Below are 20,066 nucleotides of genomic sequence, written 5' to 3'. Positions count from 1 at the left end.
TGGTGTAAAATCAGTGTGAATATAGCTCAAAACAGGTATAAAATCAGAATGCAATTAAAGATCAGTGTGAAAATTCAAGCCTACATGTATGTGGACATTTATCAGCAAAGACAAGGGTTGGCCAAGACCACGACAAATTTAAACCTTTTTAATGCAACAGAGCAGGGGTCATTGATGTGAGACGAGAAAATATGAGGACAAGTTATTACAATGTATGAGTATCACGAGGCAAAATGTGAGGACAAGTTACATGTATTACAATGTATGATGTATGACGAGGCAAAATGTGAGGACAAGTTACTACAATGTATAAATGTGAGGACAAGTTATTACGATGTATGATGCATGACAAGGCAAAATGTGAGGACAAGTACAATGTATGATGCATGACAAGGCAAAATGTGAGGACAAGTACAATGTATGATGCATAATGAGGCAAAATGTGAGGACAACAATGTACGATGTTTGACAAGGCAAACTGTGAGGACAAGTTAGGCCAAACAAAAAAAAAATGGTGTGTTCACGGTAACCCGACCGACCTCGAATTTTTTCGGCCAAATTGCCGACCTCAAACTTTTATTACAATTTCGAAGGTTGAATAATAATTTTAAATGAACAAATTTCAAACATTTCAAGTACTTGTAATTTGCCATGTAAACAAATCATTTTCTACTCTTGAAACTCACCATGATTTTGACACAAACACACGTGTTACCATTTAAAAGTGTGAAAATCACAACGATCTCAGAACTTGAAGTCTCAAACTGGGCGAAGTAGGCCCTGTGATTATTTTTGTACGAACGTATGAAAGCATCGGCGTGAACTGGTGCATGTGCAGAGCTCCCTTTAGGACGAGCAGTGTGCACCAGCGACACAAAAGGCCGGCTCGATCATTAGCAAAGACAAGGGTTGGCCAAGACCACGACAAATTTAAACCTTTTTAATGCAACAGAGCAGGGGTCATTGATGTGAGACGAGAAAATATGAGGACAAGTTATTACAATGTATGATGCATGACAAGGCAAAATGTGAGGACAAGTACAATGTATGATGCATGACAAGGTAAAATGTGAGGACAAGTACAATGTATGATGCATGACAAGGTAAAATGTGAGGACAAGTACAATGTATGATGCATGACAAGGTAAAATGTGAGGACAAGTACAATGTATGATGCATGACAAGGCAAAATGTGAGGACAAGTTATTACAATGTATGATGTTTGACAAGGCAAACTGTGATGACAATTTAGGCCAAAAAAAAAAATCGTGTGTTCACAGTAACCCGACCGACCTCGAATTTTTTCGGCCAAATTGCCGACCTCAAACTTTTATTACAATTTCGAAGGTTGAAATAATAATTTTAAATGAAAAAAATTCAAACATTTTAAGTACTTTTAATTTGCCATGAAAACAAATCATTTTCTACTCTTGAAACTCACCATGATTTTGACACAAACACACATGTGTTACCATTTAAAAGTGTGAAAATCACAACGATCTCAGAACTTGAAGTCTCAAACTGGGCGAAGTAGGCCCTGTGATTATTTTTGTACGAACGTACGAAAGCATCGGCATGAACTGGTGCACGTGCAGAGCTCCCTTTAGGACGTGCAGTGTGCACCAGCGATACAAAAGGCCGGCTCGATCACTCCCATGCTGCCCCAATTTAGAATTCCACTTTTTGTTCAACGATTTGGATGTTTTATTTTTCATTTTTTCTTCTGTGTGCGAGGCCAATCCGATTGTGCGACCCAAGTTGGTCAGCTCAGCACACGCCAATATTCACACACGATCGTATTCGGCCACTGGTAGCCAATGCTACAGTGCTTATGATGAAGGCCCGGAACCAGACTAGTATTGAGACATGCATTAACGTTTGCGGCTTAGCGGGTTCTTGGAATAAGAGTACAAATGATTTAGAGAGTTTTCGCTGTACTGTCTTTGTGTGTAGTTTGTGTTTCAAGGTATTTATAACGAGGTTGTGTTTCGTGATTTTGCCAAAATTTTGGCCACAGCATGGTTAACCATGCACATTGTGTGATACATGTAGTTCATACTGTGCCGTGTACATCAAGCGACGTGTGCGGCCAGCCCGCGTTGCCAGGTGTGCCATTGCAGTGGCCATCGTTAAGTTTGTTAGTTGCGTGGACGACCTAAATATTTCAAATTTTAAGCATCTGTTAGTTACCCATTTCAGGCAGTTTCAAGCCCATATAAAATACACAAATTCACGGGTCTTCTAAACAACATGCTTATCAGAACTTTTTTAAATACAAATTCCAATTAATTTCATGCGACTGTTGGGCAATGCAGGCCTAAGCCTATATGACTACATGTATTTCTTTTGCGAACAACAGAGCTAATACATGAACATGGTTCATTTAAAAAATTGCCAAAAATGGGCATGGGCAAGCATGCAGAACTGACGTAAAAAAAATTACAAAATAAAATTATTTTCCAACACAAGAGGCAAAATGTGAGGACAAGTGATTACCAAGTTATTACAATGCACAACGTATGATGAGGCAAAATGATGTGAGGACAAGCCAATACAATGTATGATGAGGCAAAATGTGAGGTCAAGTGAATACAATGTATGATATATGATGAGGCAATGTGAGGACAAGCTATTACAATGTATGATATATGACAAGGCAAAATGTGAGGACAAGCGATCACAATGTAAAATGTAAGACAAGGCAAACTGTGAGGACAAGTGATTACAACGCACTACCTGTATGTATATGACAAGAGGGTGTTGACAAGTACGCAGCATTGATGCAAAATGCATGAGGAAAATGATTCCTGCAAAGTGATTCAAAATCTGAGGACAAATGAATACATGTACTTTATGGAATAGCGAGAAACAACACGTGAGATCAAAACAAATTCATGATGACCAGTAAATGAACAGTATGTAATTTGTCTAATTAATGTGTTTGGGACATAGGACAAGTGAACATGGTGTGTGATTTATCATTGGTGGCACAAAATGTGAGGGCAACTTAATATATGGGTCTTTCTACAGTATTCGGTAATAAAGACGGACAAAAATTACATGATTATTTTTTAAAAACTGGCCATGGAAGAGTTAAAAGTTGCATATGATTTTGTTAAGCACATCTTATAGAGATATTAGGAATAAAATCACATCCATTTGTCGTTGTCTTTTACTCACTTAACTCTGAAGAATCTGCCCTTAAAATGGTGCGAAATATTGTGCCAATATTTTGATGTGTAAGGAAGTATTATTTTTTCACTCTGTTTAAGCCCTAGTACTAAACTTAATTTATGGTGTACACAGAACTGACTTCCCTTCCACATAAATAATGCAGGATGTAACTGCTGCCATCTCACTTGTAAAATATATGCCAACTGTCAGGGACACCATTACCCACGTAACGGTGTCCGTCTTTTTGTTACGTAGGTAATGCCTAGCCAGAACAGAAACAAGAAGCCTGCTGTCCCTATGTGCTTATGACTGTTTTATAGCTTTGGTATCTATGGTGTAGCAAATATCATGACAGCAAGTGTTTCCATTGAAAAGTTTCCCAAAACGGCCAGTGAATCTGAATTTCAGGTGTCCGTCTCCTGTTACGTGGGTAACAGCCATGGAAGTAACATGACCTTTTGCTAACTCAGAATTAGATAGATCCCTGGCTGGCATCTTATAGTCTTCTCTACTCGGTGCAATGTGTTTCTGACATGTTGTTCTCAAACAATGTTTCCAACTTCCTCACCGGAAGTTTCATGTTTGTTTGTCCGTCACCCATGTTACGTAGGTAATGGTCGTTACGTGGGTAATGATAAAGAAGGTGTAAAAATTCTTTTCAGCAGAGGGAGACAGCCAAATTTGTTTCCAGTGACAGTATAATGACAAGTAACCACATAAAGCATTGTGTGCAAAGCTAGAATACATTAATAAAACAAACGAGGTGATGACATAAAAGACGGAATAAATGACTTGTACCATTACCCACGTAACACGAGACGGACATACCCTCAAATGCTGAAAACCCACACCCTTTTTGGCCAAAAGGTAATTCGTAGGAGAATCACTCGGGTATTATTATTTATAATAATCACTTACACTTTTCATATACACATACAACAATTTCTCTAATACTTTGTCTGAGTGCAGGGCCTACCAAGGTGTCCGTCCCCGTTACATAGGTAATACCCTATGTAGGAAGCTGTCAAATCCATATTTTTTTCAATGTACAAGGTGAAAGTTATCTTTCTACTACTTTTTCTCAAAAGGTGGTTGCATTTTTACCCTCAATTCAAAATTGAGCCATAAAATCTCCAGGCAATTTCAATTTTGAGGTAAATTTCATACTCTATTACCGAATACTGTAGAAAGACCCATAACTGATTTACCAGTATGAGCAGTGACACAAAATGTGAGGTCAAAGTATACAGTTACCCCAAATGCAAATGTCATGGACAAAGTTATATATGCATGTGGTTAGTGGTTAATGTGTGGGGTTAATAATCAGTAACAAAAAGGACAAAGTGTAAATTAACATAATGACAGTGGAACAAAATTTTGAGGAGGAATTCACACACTTTTACATTGTAAATGTTTATATTAGAACACATGATCGTTCTTTAGTTCACTTACATGCATGTAGTTGTCGAATAGATATTCACAAACTTCCAAAAGTACCAAATATTGTTTAATTCAGACTGCTTACCACATTTTCTTCCCCCGCCACCTGAAAAAGTAACGAAAGGAAGATGAGTTTCGGCGTTCTCGTTTCTCTCCTTCCTTTCCATCCACCAGCTCGCCACGATACTGCAGTAGAAAATCCCCTTTGTTGAAGGCTTTTGTAGTAAACACAGCTCGCCCTATGATATTGTATTACATAAAATAAAAGAATGAAATCAATAAAGTTCCCTTCTGATGTCCTAATGGATATTATGAATGATTCAATGTGTGACATTTCGACCGCAAACTGCTAGAGTTTTTGGTATTGGCAAGACAGCACATGTTTTTAGTGTACGTGCCACTTTGAGCACGAGGGACTTGAATCTATGTGGTTTATGCCACCTAGTGTCAGCATCCCTACTTGGAAGATGGTACACTCTTTGATCTCCATGCCTTGCCTGGTAGTAGATGACCTACCGACAGAAGTGCATACCCATGTCTTCATGTGCATGCACCGATCTGAAGAAATGATGTGCCACAGCAGGATGGTTGGATACATGAGTCAGACTCAGTGGAGGTACCTGTGTTATCACTACAGAGAACAAACAGGGGATGCAGCTTCTTACCTTGGTCAAAATACAAGTGAACTGTCCTGTCGAAGAAAAACTACCGTTAGGGCAATCAGTTTCTCCTCTCTTTTCGGGGGGGGTGTCGCTATAACATACTTGCAGGTATTACGATATAACAAATCAATGATCCTAAAGTTATTTTGTAGTTTACTTCAAGAGGATAGTTCACTTGTATTTTAACCAACATGATGCACTGCATCTCCTGTTTGCTCTGTGTGGTGTCCTCTATCACGTTTACATTATATTGGTGAGACAACGAATCATCTACACTGTTTTGGCACCTACATGCAATACCTCCACTGCTTCTAACTCATGCAGTTAGTCATCCTGTGGCACATCACTTCTCCAGACCATACATCTGTTCCTCAGGGGTACCAACATGTACTGACTGGCAAGGCACGGAGATCAAACAGTGTGCTGTCTTTAGAGTGCAGCACTGACTTAACCACCTGCGCAAGGTCCATAAAGGCTCCTTCTTATCAATTCATGTAGATGAGTATACGGTTTGCAATTTTCTTCTAGGTACCGTACTGTAGTTTAAATCAGTGTTATGCTCTTTCGATACATTTTTATCTTACAATCAAACTCAGAAAACGCCGTCATGCCTTACATGTGCACGTCACATCACCATTTAAAAAAGGGAAACGTTATTCAAGTACATGTAGGCATGATTTAACATACAAATACTAACAAGACGTACATTTTTAAGGGTGAAATTAGGATGGCCTGTTTAATGCTTTTGTTAGTCAAAATCAGTTCCCATGGTTAAATGGTGGCCTGCTTGATGAAATAAATAACTGCTCCCGAAACTATAGATTTCATTTTCACTTTCTATTGTGCAATATATGAAGTTTCAGATTAGAACCTGGTAAGTGGCTGCTAGTAAAATGGGGTAGCTGTGATGTACCTTTGATTGGCAGAAGCCTGACTTCAAGTCCATCTCGATCACCGTAATCAGGTGCTGCTTTGCGAAGTCTACACAGTCTCACCTGATAAACAGAAACAAAATTAATGGAAATTACAACAATGAACGCTCAACAAGTTTTTGCAATTTACAAGATCTCCATGCATGTACAAATTGTGCATATCCCAAATTTAAGCATCAATATGCCAATATCAAAATTTATTGCAACAGATTGGTGCCATGGGAACCATAAAATGCTTGGTACAGGTATACTAATTGTTCATTATAGTGATTGAACAGATGTACATGTATACATGTACTCGTACATGCTCATAGTGGTAGTAAAGAAAGAATTGCAAGCCAAAAGGGACTTTTGCTATATAGCAAAATATATAGCAAAATGTTCATTATAATAAATAAATTATAATGGATGCTTAAAGAAATTTGCTGAATGGTCATAAAAATTTGGAAATCACAAAATTTGGAGAATGAATTTTTTTTTGATATCTCCACATGTCAAAAACAACATTTTAACAAGGCCAAACAAAAAAAATTGTGTGTTTACGGCCGGTAACGTACTGAAAAAATTCCAGGTAGGTATGTTGGAAAATAATTTTATTTTGTGATTTTTTTTATCTCAGTTCTGCTTGCCCATGCATGTTCTTTTGCAACGTTTCAAACAAAGCATGTTTATGTAGGCCTACGTTGCTTTCAGGGTTGCATGGGATTAATTGGGTTGAAAATGCTTGCAATAAGCATCTTAAAACTAGCTCCATAATTTCGTAACGGCGGCCATTGGCATGGCGACACTTGGGCTGAGATCGCATGGGCGACCATGTGCCGTGGTTTAACGTTTTGCAAAATCCCGAAACACAACCTTGTTATAAAAACACTGCAATGGAAAATACATACATGTACAAAGAAAGTAGAGATCAAACTCTCTGAATAATTTGTAGAATATTTCTTATTCCATCAATGTTTGTTTTTGGTAATTTTGAGATCCAATTTCTGATGTTTACACTCTGCTAAACTTTTGTGCATGTGCCACATCACATTCAAGTACTAGTCCATTCGTACTAGTCTGGTTTCCGGTCCTTTGTCCTACACTGAAGCATTAGTTACAAGTATGCAGCGGGAACCATTGCCTACGTGGCTGAACTGTACGATCGACCAACTGGGGTCGCGCGATCGGCCACAGCAAAAGTAAAATCCAAGACTAAAATCTGGTACATCAGTAAAAAACAAAAAAGCAAACCAAAAAAAAAAGCCAAAAAAAAATTTGAATTGCTCAAAAAGAGAGTTTAACATCAGAGAATTTACAATTTTGAATACGATTTTCAAAATTCCACTTTGGCAAAGTTGGCCGCGACGTATGTGAATTAATTGTAAGGGAAATGTGCCGTGGTGTAGCACAGATCGGGGCCTGAAAAACCTACATGTCATGTATTCGCTGGTGCTCACTGCTCGTCCTGATGCATCAGATTAAATTGAGCTATGCACAGTTCACGTCGCTGCATTCTTTCATGCAAACTTTGAGTTCTGAGATCGTTGCGATTTTTGCACGTTTAAATGGTAACACGGATATGTTTTTGTCAAAATCATGGTAAGTTTTAAGAGTGAACAATGTTTGTTTGTGGCAAAATTAAAATACATGTACTTAAAATGTTTGAAATTTGTGCATTTAAAATTATCATTTCAGCCTTCAAAATGCCAATAAAAAGTCTGAGGTCGGCAATTTGGCCCCAAAAATTCCAGGTCGGTCGGGTTACCATAAACACACCACTTTTGTTGTACGGCCTAACTAAATATTAGATCACAACAGTCTGATCTGGGAAGCCGGTTCTAATTAAGGCTTCGCGAACATTCTCCCCCGGTATGAATACCGCCCGGCCCTACTGGTCCGGTACAAAGCTCGTCCGGTAATAAGGCCTGTCTAGTCCGGTACGTGAATGGCATTTTAAGGCAAGTCAGTCAGGCGCGTCAATTTATTACCCCTCGCTGGCGCCCAGAGCGGAACAAAAGAAGGCTTATCGGATTAAGGGTATTAGGAGTTAAAAGGCTGCCGCTGACCTAAAGTTAGTGTGGTGCATGTACATGTATCTCAGTACGGTGCAAAATTGTCCCTTGTGTAAAGGATCAATTTTTTGTTTAAACCTTTCTTAATTTTGCCAAAAAAATAAAAACCCTTCGAAGCGTGGGTGTAACTTGCAAATTAACATTTTCATTTTAGGGAAAAACTTTTGTTGCATTAAACGATGTTTGGGGGATTGGTTTTGGTTTTAAGAAGTTGAGGGAATGACAGTGAGATTTTTTTAAACCATGTCAAATGGCCTGTCGCAAAAGAAAGCGTCAAAATCCGACTGGCCAGACCAAATCCAAAAAGGGCTCATTGATTTTGTTTCACGGCACCATTTTTTTTATTAAAACGATCTGACTAATTGAATTTATTATTTGGTGCCCTCCTATAAAGCTTTGAAATTGGATTAAAATCTTTCTGGCATTATAACCGAGACAACATTCAAGATGACATGAAAAGACAGATTAATTGGGCACAAAAATTTTAACTTTCTTTCCCTCATTTTTTTGGGGGGATGACTTTTTGGCTACTTTATTGTATAACATTTTAATATGATATACTATCTTTATAAATTATTTTTTAAAATCATGGCCGCCCCCTGTATTATGTGATTTTGCAAGTTCGACCGCTCCTGTCTGGCCGGGGTAGCGTCACGTAGCCGTGTCGCATTCCTTTGCATGGTGCATGGGTACGGTGCGTGCAGGCTGTATTATTACAATTTGAATGTTCACATCAATTTGGCTACCCGTGCGGCCATTCTGCAGCGAAGTAAAACAAGAAAAATACTTGAGTACGCAATTTGTAGTGCTTTCTAACAGGAAGTGTTTATTTTGCCGGGAAGAGTTTCCGAACGCATATCATTCTTTACTCTCGTTTAAGAAAATGGGAAGACTATAATGTCTGTAGCTCACAGACGAATAAAAAAGCTACATCAATTTTTGATTGACAAATTGGCGTTTTAACTGGTGTATTGTGTAAGAAACCGTATGGCCCGGTCTTTGACGTGCCGATGGAAGGGGCTCTTATTGTTTGCCTCTGAAAACGAAACCCTTGCACGCGCACTGGTAATTCCGCCCTTCATTGTGTGCCAAACCGCATGGCACGGTTTTTGATCTGTGCCGATGAAAATGCTCAGCGCACTAGAGCTTGGCACTGAAAACCACAAGTTTATTCCACACGTCTTCAAACCACGTGCAATAATAGAGCCCAGGATGGAGCAAGTCTTAATAAGTTACAGGACCAGCCCCCTCGTCCGGTAGCTCGTCCGGTAGTAAAGGCCTCGTGGCTACCGGATTGGCTTAAGGCCGGGCCCTATTCATACCGGGGGAGAATGTTCGCAAAGCCGAAGACCTAGGAAGAATGTATATTTTAGGTGGTGTCACTTGCCACATGATAGCAATACTATTTTGACATCATGTTTTATTTACGAGTACACATGTGCATATAACACGTCGCTGGCTATATGTACATACAATGATGCACTGTAGTAACTTTCAGATTGATCAAAGTTGTGGTCCTGTATGACCAGTAAAGAACGCAAATTCAAGGTGTTGTCACGTGACACATGATGATGTAAAAGGGATTTTCATACTTTGTTTTTTTTCGGGGAAATTTTCATGAAGTGTTTTTGTCCGAAATTAAACTTGTTAAGTAGATTGTAATCGTATTAAGCTTCCTGTAAAACAAAATCTTCTGACGTGCTCTCGTTAATTAGAAATTTAAAAAAGTGTGTTGCATAATTTCAATCTCCAAATTGCTGCTGCAGCAGTTTTGGAGATATACATAACGAAATGCTGCCCCCATGTGGTGAAAAGCTGTTGAATGCCTTTTCAGTTTTCGTCGTTTTTCTCAACAGCAGATATTGTATTGAATTGAAACTTTAACAGGTGATTTTTATTGTGTTTTTCATTAGATTTCTTTCCACAAATTACCATAGTGGAGACTGAAGCAAAACAATCATGATGCCATTGCAGGGGACTCATATAAGCAAAGTTTCAAATTAATTTGACTTGGAATAGTGTGACAAACTGTTGAATACTAAGAAAAAATATTAACAAAAGAGTAATACTATAAAAAAAATTGACAAAAACGGACACCCCCCCAGGATCCTAGCAAATGAGCCAACCCGTCCCCCAAAAAAGGGCAATAGGGCACATTTACAAGCAGACAGAGACAAACAAGGACCAAGACACGTAAAATATTGCTAATAAAACAACTAAAACAAAACGAAACGAAGGCAGGTAGTGAATACATACAATATACCAGTGACGGCAAACTGTTACTAAACGATATTTGGCCGGGACATTTTTTTCTTTGGCCAATTCCCATTCTGTCATCACTGTGGCGTTTTGCTTAGTCTGGTTCTGCGCTTTCATTAAGCACGGGGCCGCGGTTGCATTTTAGGGGCCTGAAATCAGTCCTATGAAATTTCGGATTTATTTCCCTAGATTAGTGTCAACTAGGTCTACCATAGACCCGAAATCGTGGCGATATAAAAATTCCACGTTGACCTGTCATTTCGAAAATTGGCGACTCTCTTTCTTTACAATAAAAACTGCATATCATGACATTTAAAAAAATGCATATTGCATGTATTGTGTTGTCATGTAATGTGCATTCTGTGTACTCTCAGGTGACACCTTTTGCAAACCTGCTTTCTCCCAAAAGAAGTTGCTTTTTGAATGAATTTTGAGGAGGAAACCTGGATTTCCCAGTGAGGCAACATGCACAATCTACCGACTGCCGGATGTGTACTTTTTGCCCGTGTCATTACGCGCAAATCAACGTAGACGTTTGTTACTAGTCGTAGCCCGTAAAACGAAACCAACAGGTATTTCCGAGGGCTCCCATCATTGTGCACATAAATGACACAGGGTACCGCGCACATTATCGTTGAGTTTGAAGTAGTACGTGTTTCTACAGCCTGCGGTTTTTTTTAAAGTTCATTAAAAATCGGAATCCAGCACACACGTAAAAGTCAAGAGAGGCTTTTACTTAGGTAAGTACATAACCTGGGGCCGATTTCACAAAACCCATCTTAACTTATGATCGATCTTATACATGTAAGAGTCCAAGCCATAAGAAGCGTTACTCTTCCCAACTCGCGATAAGATGCGTCTTAGTGCTTTGTGAAATCGGCCCCTGCAGGCAAAATGGCATTACACGTGATGTTTTCGACAGTTCCGGATAGCCAGTCGAACGTGTCGTTGCTACTGCAACGCCATGATTTCGGGTCTAGGCCTACCATATAGGCCTAGGTTCATGTTTAAACTCCACATCCAAACCTGCAAACCTTCAACATTATTATTCATCGAGAAGACAAACAACAACGTTTACCTACCTTCTAAATTTCCAGTGGCGCAAACTTAAAAGGGGGTTTGACTCACACGTTTCTGAAATTTCCACGGTCTTTCCCGGCTCCCGCAGTGGCTGTCGGCATTGACACCAAACATGCCAAACGATTTAGGAATATGATCGGAGTACGACACGTACCATGCATGCATGCATGCCGTAATCGTAACAGTAACACGCCATTTTACATGCATGACATGTTGAATAACCATTTGGTACCCATAATCCCGCGGGCCCTATGTACACATAGGCCGGTGTCACATGAAAATCCTACCCCTATGAAAATCTGACTCCTTCTCCCTCTTATTGGATAATCCCTCTGACGTCACTGGTCACTCGCCGACGTATCAGCTAATTAGCATATTTGCGCTTGCGCGATACTAACAATATGAGTCCACATTTCAGGGAGTCGGATTTTCACACAATACCTGTCTGTCTTGCGCGCGTACTTGCTGGTTTCCCGTCACACGAAAATTAAACGTCCTTAACACACTAGCCTTTTGCCAAGGCCTCGTGGCTATGGAGTGGCGAAGCTGCGAAAACCGTGGTCTTCCGCTTTGCGGCGGGGCGCTTTTGCGGACAAATAAGTCACGAGGCCTTTGGAGAAGGCTATTATGCATGCAACCCACGGAGTCCTCACATTTTAAGCTGTTCTCACTATTTTCCAGTCTGTGTACCACAATCAGATTGTAAGCACGTTGCCGTTGCTGCATGAAAACTTACAATTCCAGAATAACTTAGGCCTAGCATGCCTAGCTTATCAGAGTAAATCAAGTAGGCCGGAGCTACATCGTTACCCAACTTTACAAGTTATTTTTAATGTAAGCTCACCATTTTATTAGGCGGCATCTTGACTTGAAGAGTTGTCTCCTGCTGTCCTCACCTTGATTTGACCGCCACTGCACGCGCACGCGCGTAAAACATTAGTCCTGCGTATATTGCGAAAAAAAGTGAGGACTTTTGCCCGGACAGTACGGTGGGCCAACAGAGGGCGCTATAAATATTAAATCTATGCCGCACGATACGCTCGCGCGTAACTATTTGCGGCTATTACGGCAAACCGAGGAAAACGGAAATAATTATTCTTCTGGTGTGTTTTGATCCATAGAGGGCGATAGAGCATCAAAAAATGTGAGCACACCAAAACTGTCCTCATATTTTCAAACTGTCCTGACTTTCCTACATGGTAGGTGTTTGTGTCCTCGTTTTTATGGCATTGTAATGACAGACAGACAGACAGACAGACAGACAGATAGACAGACAGACATATGCACAAGTAGTAACGGTCGTTAGTATAGATCGGTTTGACCTCTGACACTTGACCTTCTTCCGGTGCAGTATAGATCAGGTTGACTCCACATCCGGTTGCGTGTGAGTAAGTCACATCATAGTTATTTTTAGGTTGGGAAAGGTCAGTGGGGTTAGTAGAACAAAGGTGCGTAGTAAACGGTGAGCAGATGAGAGGTCGACGGAGGTGGTGGGCGTAACCGCAACAACGGTCGAGGAGGTGATAGGGGCTTTGTTGCCCTGAAATAAGAGAAGAAAAATGAAAGGAAATAAGATAAAATTACCTTGAGAGGCGTGAGATAACCCAAGCTGCATTGTTATTCGTTGGCTTGTTTGCTTGAGGCCAAGTACGAGTGGGTGATAGCATGGCATCCTTGGCCGAGGAGTGTTGAATACGAAAGGAGTCCACGAACGCAAATGGATCTCCTTTGTTTTAGAAAGCATCGGGCGTCAATTCCCACTGGGAAGATGCTAAAATAAGTAAAGTATCTATCTCGCAAACAAAAGAGTTTGGCGGTCATCCCAGGGAAAAACGCTTCAAACGGGTGGGTTCACTAAATTTTATTGGATTGGGTCCTTTATTACACGGCACGATTGCTTAAACCTATATTTATCAGTACCGCGTGGGAACGCGCTCTTTTGGTGTTTGCATTAAGTCACCGCCACCCCTGCACGATATGAATGCCATGCTGGGTGGACCCTGTAGATCATATCCCAACCTACCCCCGTGAGAACAACATTTAGTGCGACTGAAAGTTTACCAAATAGTTGAGCGTCGTTGCCAACATGGTTGGACATGCAAAGGCAACTACCAAGAAGACCGATATGACTCGTGTACAACCGTCAGTATCAGCGGCGTCTCAAGCAAGCGACGATGCGGTGAGCATCGGTGCGTTAACCGCTCAGCACCTGAGAGCCGGATAGCGCAAGGTGTACAGCTGCGAGGAGCAGAGGTTTTACTACCGTAACGTCGTAACGGGTCACCGTCAGCTGGAGCTCCCTGTCATCGACCCTCTGCCTTCCCTGGAGCAGCTTGAGATCCACGCTCCCTCCGACCTCACCAGTGACGAGCTAGCCGCCACCCTGGATAAAGCTACCCAAGATTCCTTTCAACACTGGTCGGGTGCTACCGCAAAAGGGGCCGTTAGCACTACCAAGCCGGACAATGCTGACTTGTAGACACCCAACTCCACTACCGGTGCACTGCAGGCCCATCCCGATCTTGCTGTGAGGAGGAAGGGAGCTGTGAAGAGGTTCTTTCCCCGGGACCCTGATGAAGAAGAGAACGAACGCGACGCAGACAGGTTTCACCTGGAAGGTGAGCGTTACGTCTTTGAAAAAATTTTCGGGGCAGTACTTACGTCAACGCGAGAGAGTACTTCTGGAACACGGACAAATCAAGGCTGATTACTAAGAAGAAAGGCATAAAGTTGACTGCTTCACAGTGGAACATGCTGATGTCACACGTCAAAGCTATTACCGAAGCTGTATGCAGGAAAGAGACTGGTCAAGAGACTCTTAAACAAATTTTAAGAAGTTTTGTGCTTAGTTTAATCGTTGGTTTTATTGTATTGTTTTTGTATGTAGGCGTGGATGCCGATTGCAAACAGCGAGCTAAAACCCTGTTAGAAAGGATTCTTGTTAAATTAGTTGTGAATAAAACTGAAGAGCTGTCGTTGAAAGATCGTGTACCGTGTGAGGGCTGCAAAGTTGACTCTCCGAGCCAGTGGGACCACGAATGCGTCTGGATCACCACAGACCATGTTCTGGAGGAGTTTGCCTACGATTACTACGTCAATGGCGGTTCAACTCGTGCTTCCACACGCGGTAATTGAACGTTTCGATGCTGCCTCAGAGAAACTAGGGAGAAAAAATTATGTGTTGTGATTTGAACGCAAAGGTTTGGTTGTTTATGGAAAATATCATGATGTGTTTGATGGCCGATTCGAGGAACATTTTAAAATTGTACGTACAGAAGGATCAGAATTGGACTCCCCCTTGCCCCAGATCAGTGTCGGTTTGACCTGTAAACTGTAGAATCGCTGATTAGAACTTTTTGCAAATGTTTGAAAATTATCAATTTGAGTCAGAGAATCCTGTGCAAGAGTTAAAGTCACCTAGCCTAGTGTGACTGTGCCTAAGTCTAAGGCAAAGTTTATTTCAAGTCAGATCTGTCATGGTTACGTCATTAAGCTTTGACCAATCAGATTAGCCATCATCTCGACGAAGACCAACTTTCTTGTGGGCGGTATACTTCGGTCCCAACGGACTCGTCCCTAGCCGCTCAGGGACTCTCCGGAGTGCCATCCGAAGCGCCGCGCCTCGAGGAGAAGGGCGCCCTCGCCTTCGTCGGAGAGGTGCAACGCCACAAATTGGTGTCAGAAGTGGGAACATTCTCGAAGGTTTTGTCTACAGAGAGTTTTAAGTTCCAGTTTCCTGTGACATAGGGATTCGAATGTCTCATTAACTGGCACCCCAGGACTGACAGAGGGCGCTATTTGCGTTTTTGCAGTTGCCACGGGTACAACTTTTGGCAAATCAAACTGTGACACGCGAGTCATGTGACATACGGTCACTAGGCGAGGCTCATCACTACGCTATGCGTTTGCTATGAACGCGATCAAAACGCCTCAGCGGAAATGTGCGACGAAACCCATTCATTTTTACCGAAAATTGAGCGATCTGCATATTCCCAGGCAGTGCATATCTAAATCAAGACAAATTAAGTCCACTTGGAAAGAAGGTGACCTATTTGAAATCGAGGTAAGTGTTAAAAAGTTGGGATAGACGTTGAACATGCATGGACTTGCAGTGAAAAGTTTTGTACATGGAATGCATGCTTAAAGTTAGGCGATACTATTAATATCGAGGGGTGTTTGGCATGTTGTACAAGGGGACAGTTTTAGACAAAAACGCACTGGGCATTACCCTCGGCTTATCAAAGGAATGGGAATGAAATGTTACACTGAAACTGACTAGATATTTGATGACAGTTGAGGCATATTATTAACGTTAAATTAGACAGCGACCAGACGACTGTAGGTTACTTCTTAATTCACAGCTCAACTTGTTAACCTGAAGTCATTTTTATGTGATTAAACTCAAACAGTTAGTTTATAGGCCTTTGTTTATTATACTGTTAAATTCTTATTTTGTTTTCCTTGTTTTTCAAACACTACTGTAGATTCTGAAGGAGGAAGAAGATTCAGTTTTTGTCTCCTATCCTGGATGGTCAAAAAGCTTCAATGAATTGGTCCACAAAGACAAAGTTGTTCATTTGAAGCAGCACAATCCTGAATTTAGTCCATCCTTACAGTCTTTGAAATATATACAACAATTATTTGTTCATCGTATTCTATGCGACATAAGCGATCACTAAAATCAGGAAGAAAGGAATTTCCAAGGGTTGTGATAAAAAGGGACCTGGAAGAGGATGTAATGCACTCCACATTTCCAAACTGTGGCCAGTCTGCAAAGAAAGTTAACACCGACAAGTTGAGTGAAATCGTCGGGAGAAACTGGATGCAGCGAAGAGAAAGTGTCGGCAATTGTACCTACATCATTCCAGGATCATTTACAGTGAAACTAAGGAGGCACAGATTCATCAGCGACTTTGACAAGAGCGGAGCAGAGGTGCATTTGAAATCTGGATTTTATGCACTAATTTCATTTGTTTGCGGTGAGTTTCGTGGCATAGCCAATTTAAAGATCACTGCAAGATGTACCACTCTGATGCCTGGTTCAGCATCTTCAGCTTCATTTGTTAAAATTCATTTTGAGTTTCTGCATGATATCAGCAGGAAACACTTGACAAAAACTGTCTCAAATCAGACAGTTAAGGATATTTTTTACGACATCTGCAAACAGTACCATCTGGAGCTTGAATTCACCCCACGTCTTGCGCGTCAATTACGAGTCAAAGTCATTAGATTCCTGACTCAGCTGAGACAATCAAAAAAAGGAGGTCGTCAACAGAACAAATTTAAGAAATGGATGATCAAAAATGCTATTTGGCAGTTTTAAAATCCCTTACAGCGAATTTTGTCAGCGAACTTTGGTGAGAACTCAGTCTGGGAAAACCAATTTTTCAAGAGCTGGGAATCGTCATCGTATAAACACTGTTGCTAAGTGTATCATAAACAGGTGTAGAAGACAGAAGAAAGCTGCACTGCACAGGTACAGTAGAGCTCACCAGTGTAGGTTAAAGGCACGGATTACTGATGACTGCAAGCAGTCTTTAAAGTTTCTTGAGTTCTGTGGTTTTCAAGCAAAAAAAATTACTTTGAGAAATACAGAAACCGGTGAAATTCAAAGTTTGAATTTATCTCCAGAGAGTACACACTCCCTGTCACAACTCCAAAATTTAATCTTCATAAAAGATAAATTTGGAATTTCTGACAAAGCTTATCAGAAGCTCATTACTATTTGTGAAGACTTACCTTCATTGTATAAATTAAAACAGTCGGTTAATAATATACCTTTGGACAGCATATCCCATACACCAGCAAAAGATTCAGTAGGTTTTCAAAGAAGCATAAGAGTACTCATTGAAAAGCGGGTGGAAACTCTGCATAGAGAAGGCTCTTTAAAAACTGATGAGGTTCAAGTAAAGCTATCAGGTGATGGAACCTGGATCGGTAAGAACATTCATGTGGTAAATGTTACATTTACAGTAATTGAGGAAGGGAAACGTGCAGGGACATCAGCTGGCAATTATCTTGTGTCCATATTTCAGGATTCCGAAGGTTATGATGCCTTAGCAAAGCACTTGGCAGATGTGAAAAGGGACATTGAAGACTTAACAGAAGTTGTTGTGGATGGTAAAGCATACAAAATCATCTATTGTTTGGGAGGTGATTACAAGTTTTTATTGTGCTGCTGTGGAATTGATAGTGCTTCTTGTACTTACCCCTGTGTATATTGTAAATGTTCATCAAAAGAATTCCATAACACTTTCCTTAAATGGTCAATGACGGATAGAAAGAAAGGTTGTAGAACAGTAGAGGAAATCCAGAAGTGTTCCCAGTTGCCAAAGAAATGTGCAATATATAACTGCTCACATGTTCCAATATTTCCCTCAATAGAGATCCAATATATAGTAATTGATACCCTTCACATGTTCCTGCGCATTACAGACGTACTGTTAAACTTGCTGATTGCTGATCTCAGAAGAGCTGATGAGATAGACAAAAATTCTCAAAATTGTCAAAAGTATTTGACAGAAGAAACACAAGAACGGTGTAAAACTGGAAACATTTGTGGCTAGTTTTGGAATATCAGGTTTTTTGTTTTACATAGGCCAGTCATCCAACAAACTCAAATGGAGGACTCTCACAGTTCCTGAAAACTTGTCTTGTGTCAAAACATAAAACCGTCTGAGCTTCTCAAAGACATGACTCATCTTCTTTGTAAAATTGAGGACCTTCAATTTTTATGGGATGAGATGTACGATTTGTGTATCTCTCTTCGCAGTGAGCATGGCAAATTTACACTAGATGAAGTGTGCAATTTCAAGACCAAAAGTAAAGCATGGTTAAATCTGTTTACATCCATCCACCACCCAACTCATGTGACCCCATACATCCACATCTTGGTGACACACCAACCAGAACTGCTGTCCAAGTATGGTTCTATTGCCCATTTCACCCAGCAGGGCCTGGAGAAACTGAATGATATAACAACAAAGATGTTTTTTAGGTCCACAAACCACCGTCGTAATGCTCTGCTTCAAATCATGATAAAGCGAGCTAGATGTGAAATTGTGGGGGATGAACAGTAATTTCACAAAGTGCAGTTTTTTAAACATTTTTCTGTGATGAAGTGCTCTTTAGTCTAAGCCAAGTTGTAAATACAGCTAAACTGTTGTTTGTTTTACAGTGTTACAGTCTTGCATTAACAATTAAACTCCCCAAGTTAAGTGTTTTATGACAGTATGTGAAACGGTTGTCACTTTAAGCTAAGTTGAGAAAGCAAATACACACTAAACTAGGAGTGAGAAGTATGATACACACTAATTTCACAGTGTGCTCTTCAAGTTATAATCAGGGAGAGTGCTAGACCAAGTTTTCCCAACCCCATGACGTGAAAGTCTAAACATGTACAATTGTCAAAATGTTTTATAGGAAAGAAAAAGCTAGAGATTCAAGTGTGAATTATGATTCACAATAATTTCCCAAAATGCTCTTCAAGTCTTATTTGGAACCAGTTGTAAATAAATGACAGTTTAATAGATTTTCATTCTGAAATTGTCCAAATCATAAGTTTGATAAACAAATTGTGTATCTAGAGGTCAGAGTATGATCATAATGAACGATGATTACTGCTAGACCAAGTTGTAAATAAATGACTGTTTAAAAAATTTTTTTCTCCTGAAATTTCCAAATAACATGCCATGAATGTTTGAAAAATTGTTTCAATGTACAGCTTCAGTTTAATTAACAGAAAGCAATCTAGAGGTGAGAGTGTGATCAAAATGAACCTTACAATTGCAGTTAAGAATCCTATGAGAACCAGTTCTAGAACAAGTTGTAAATAGATGATTGTCTTTGCTTGTGAAAGTACCCAATCCAAGTTTGGTCACATACTGTTTGTAAAATTACGTTAAAGTTGATTTAATTAAAATTATACAGCTGTGTGAGAGGATAAAAAACTCCATATTATGTTATTCTAACCACTTTAAAGTTCGATATCTTGTTAAGAACATGTAAAAGTACTTTGATATGATAATTTGACTTGCAGTTTTTACAATTCCTAGCTCTGTTTGTCTGATGTCAACATTCTCAGATTTTTCAGGAATAAATTTTTCTATTACATTTGCTTGAATTGACAAGAGTGTACTGGGTGTATATCAACTGCATGATTTGCATCCCCCAAACTAAAAGTGCAAGCTACATAGAGCGTACACATGAACATCCACACAGCGCGCGTGAACCTGACCCCTGCAAAATAATGGTATGCCCCTGCTACTATATTTAGATATCATTTTAACACTTTGCGCCAGAGACAGTGCAGCCGGTGTTGTTTTTCACGTAGGCATGTACTAATACAAAAAAGTGGCTGTCCTTAAATGGCGTTGGTTATTATGAATATTCATGACTTGAACTCTCATATGCCGTGTGAACAAAGTTGTGGCATGACTCGTGGGGGCTGTTCTATGGCACGAAAC

The 20,066-nt window shown here is 40.2% G+C and overlaps 1 long non-coding RNA gene across 1 annotated transcript in view; it reads left to right on the top strand.

Moving 5' to 3' along the window:
* The window catches only part of LOC147797773 (uncharacterized), a 461,720-nt gene that overhangs the window by 271,919 nt on the left and 169,735 nt on the right, over positions 1-20,066 (top strand). The gene's annotated exons all lie outside the window — the stretch shown is intronic.

This window comes from Acanthaster planci, linkage group LG10, assembly GCF_054643075.1.
Source record: "Acanthaster planci isolate LZ-2023a linkage group LG10, COTS_SCS, whole genome shotgun sequence".
Taxonomy (NCBI): Eukaryota; Metazoa; Echinodermata; class Asteroidea; order Valvatida; family Acanthasteridae; genus Acanthaster; species Acanthaster planci.
The sequence above is the reverse complement of the archived record's forward strand: the minus strand, read 5'-3'. Positions and strand labels throughout refer to the sequence as shown.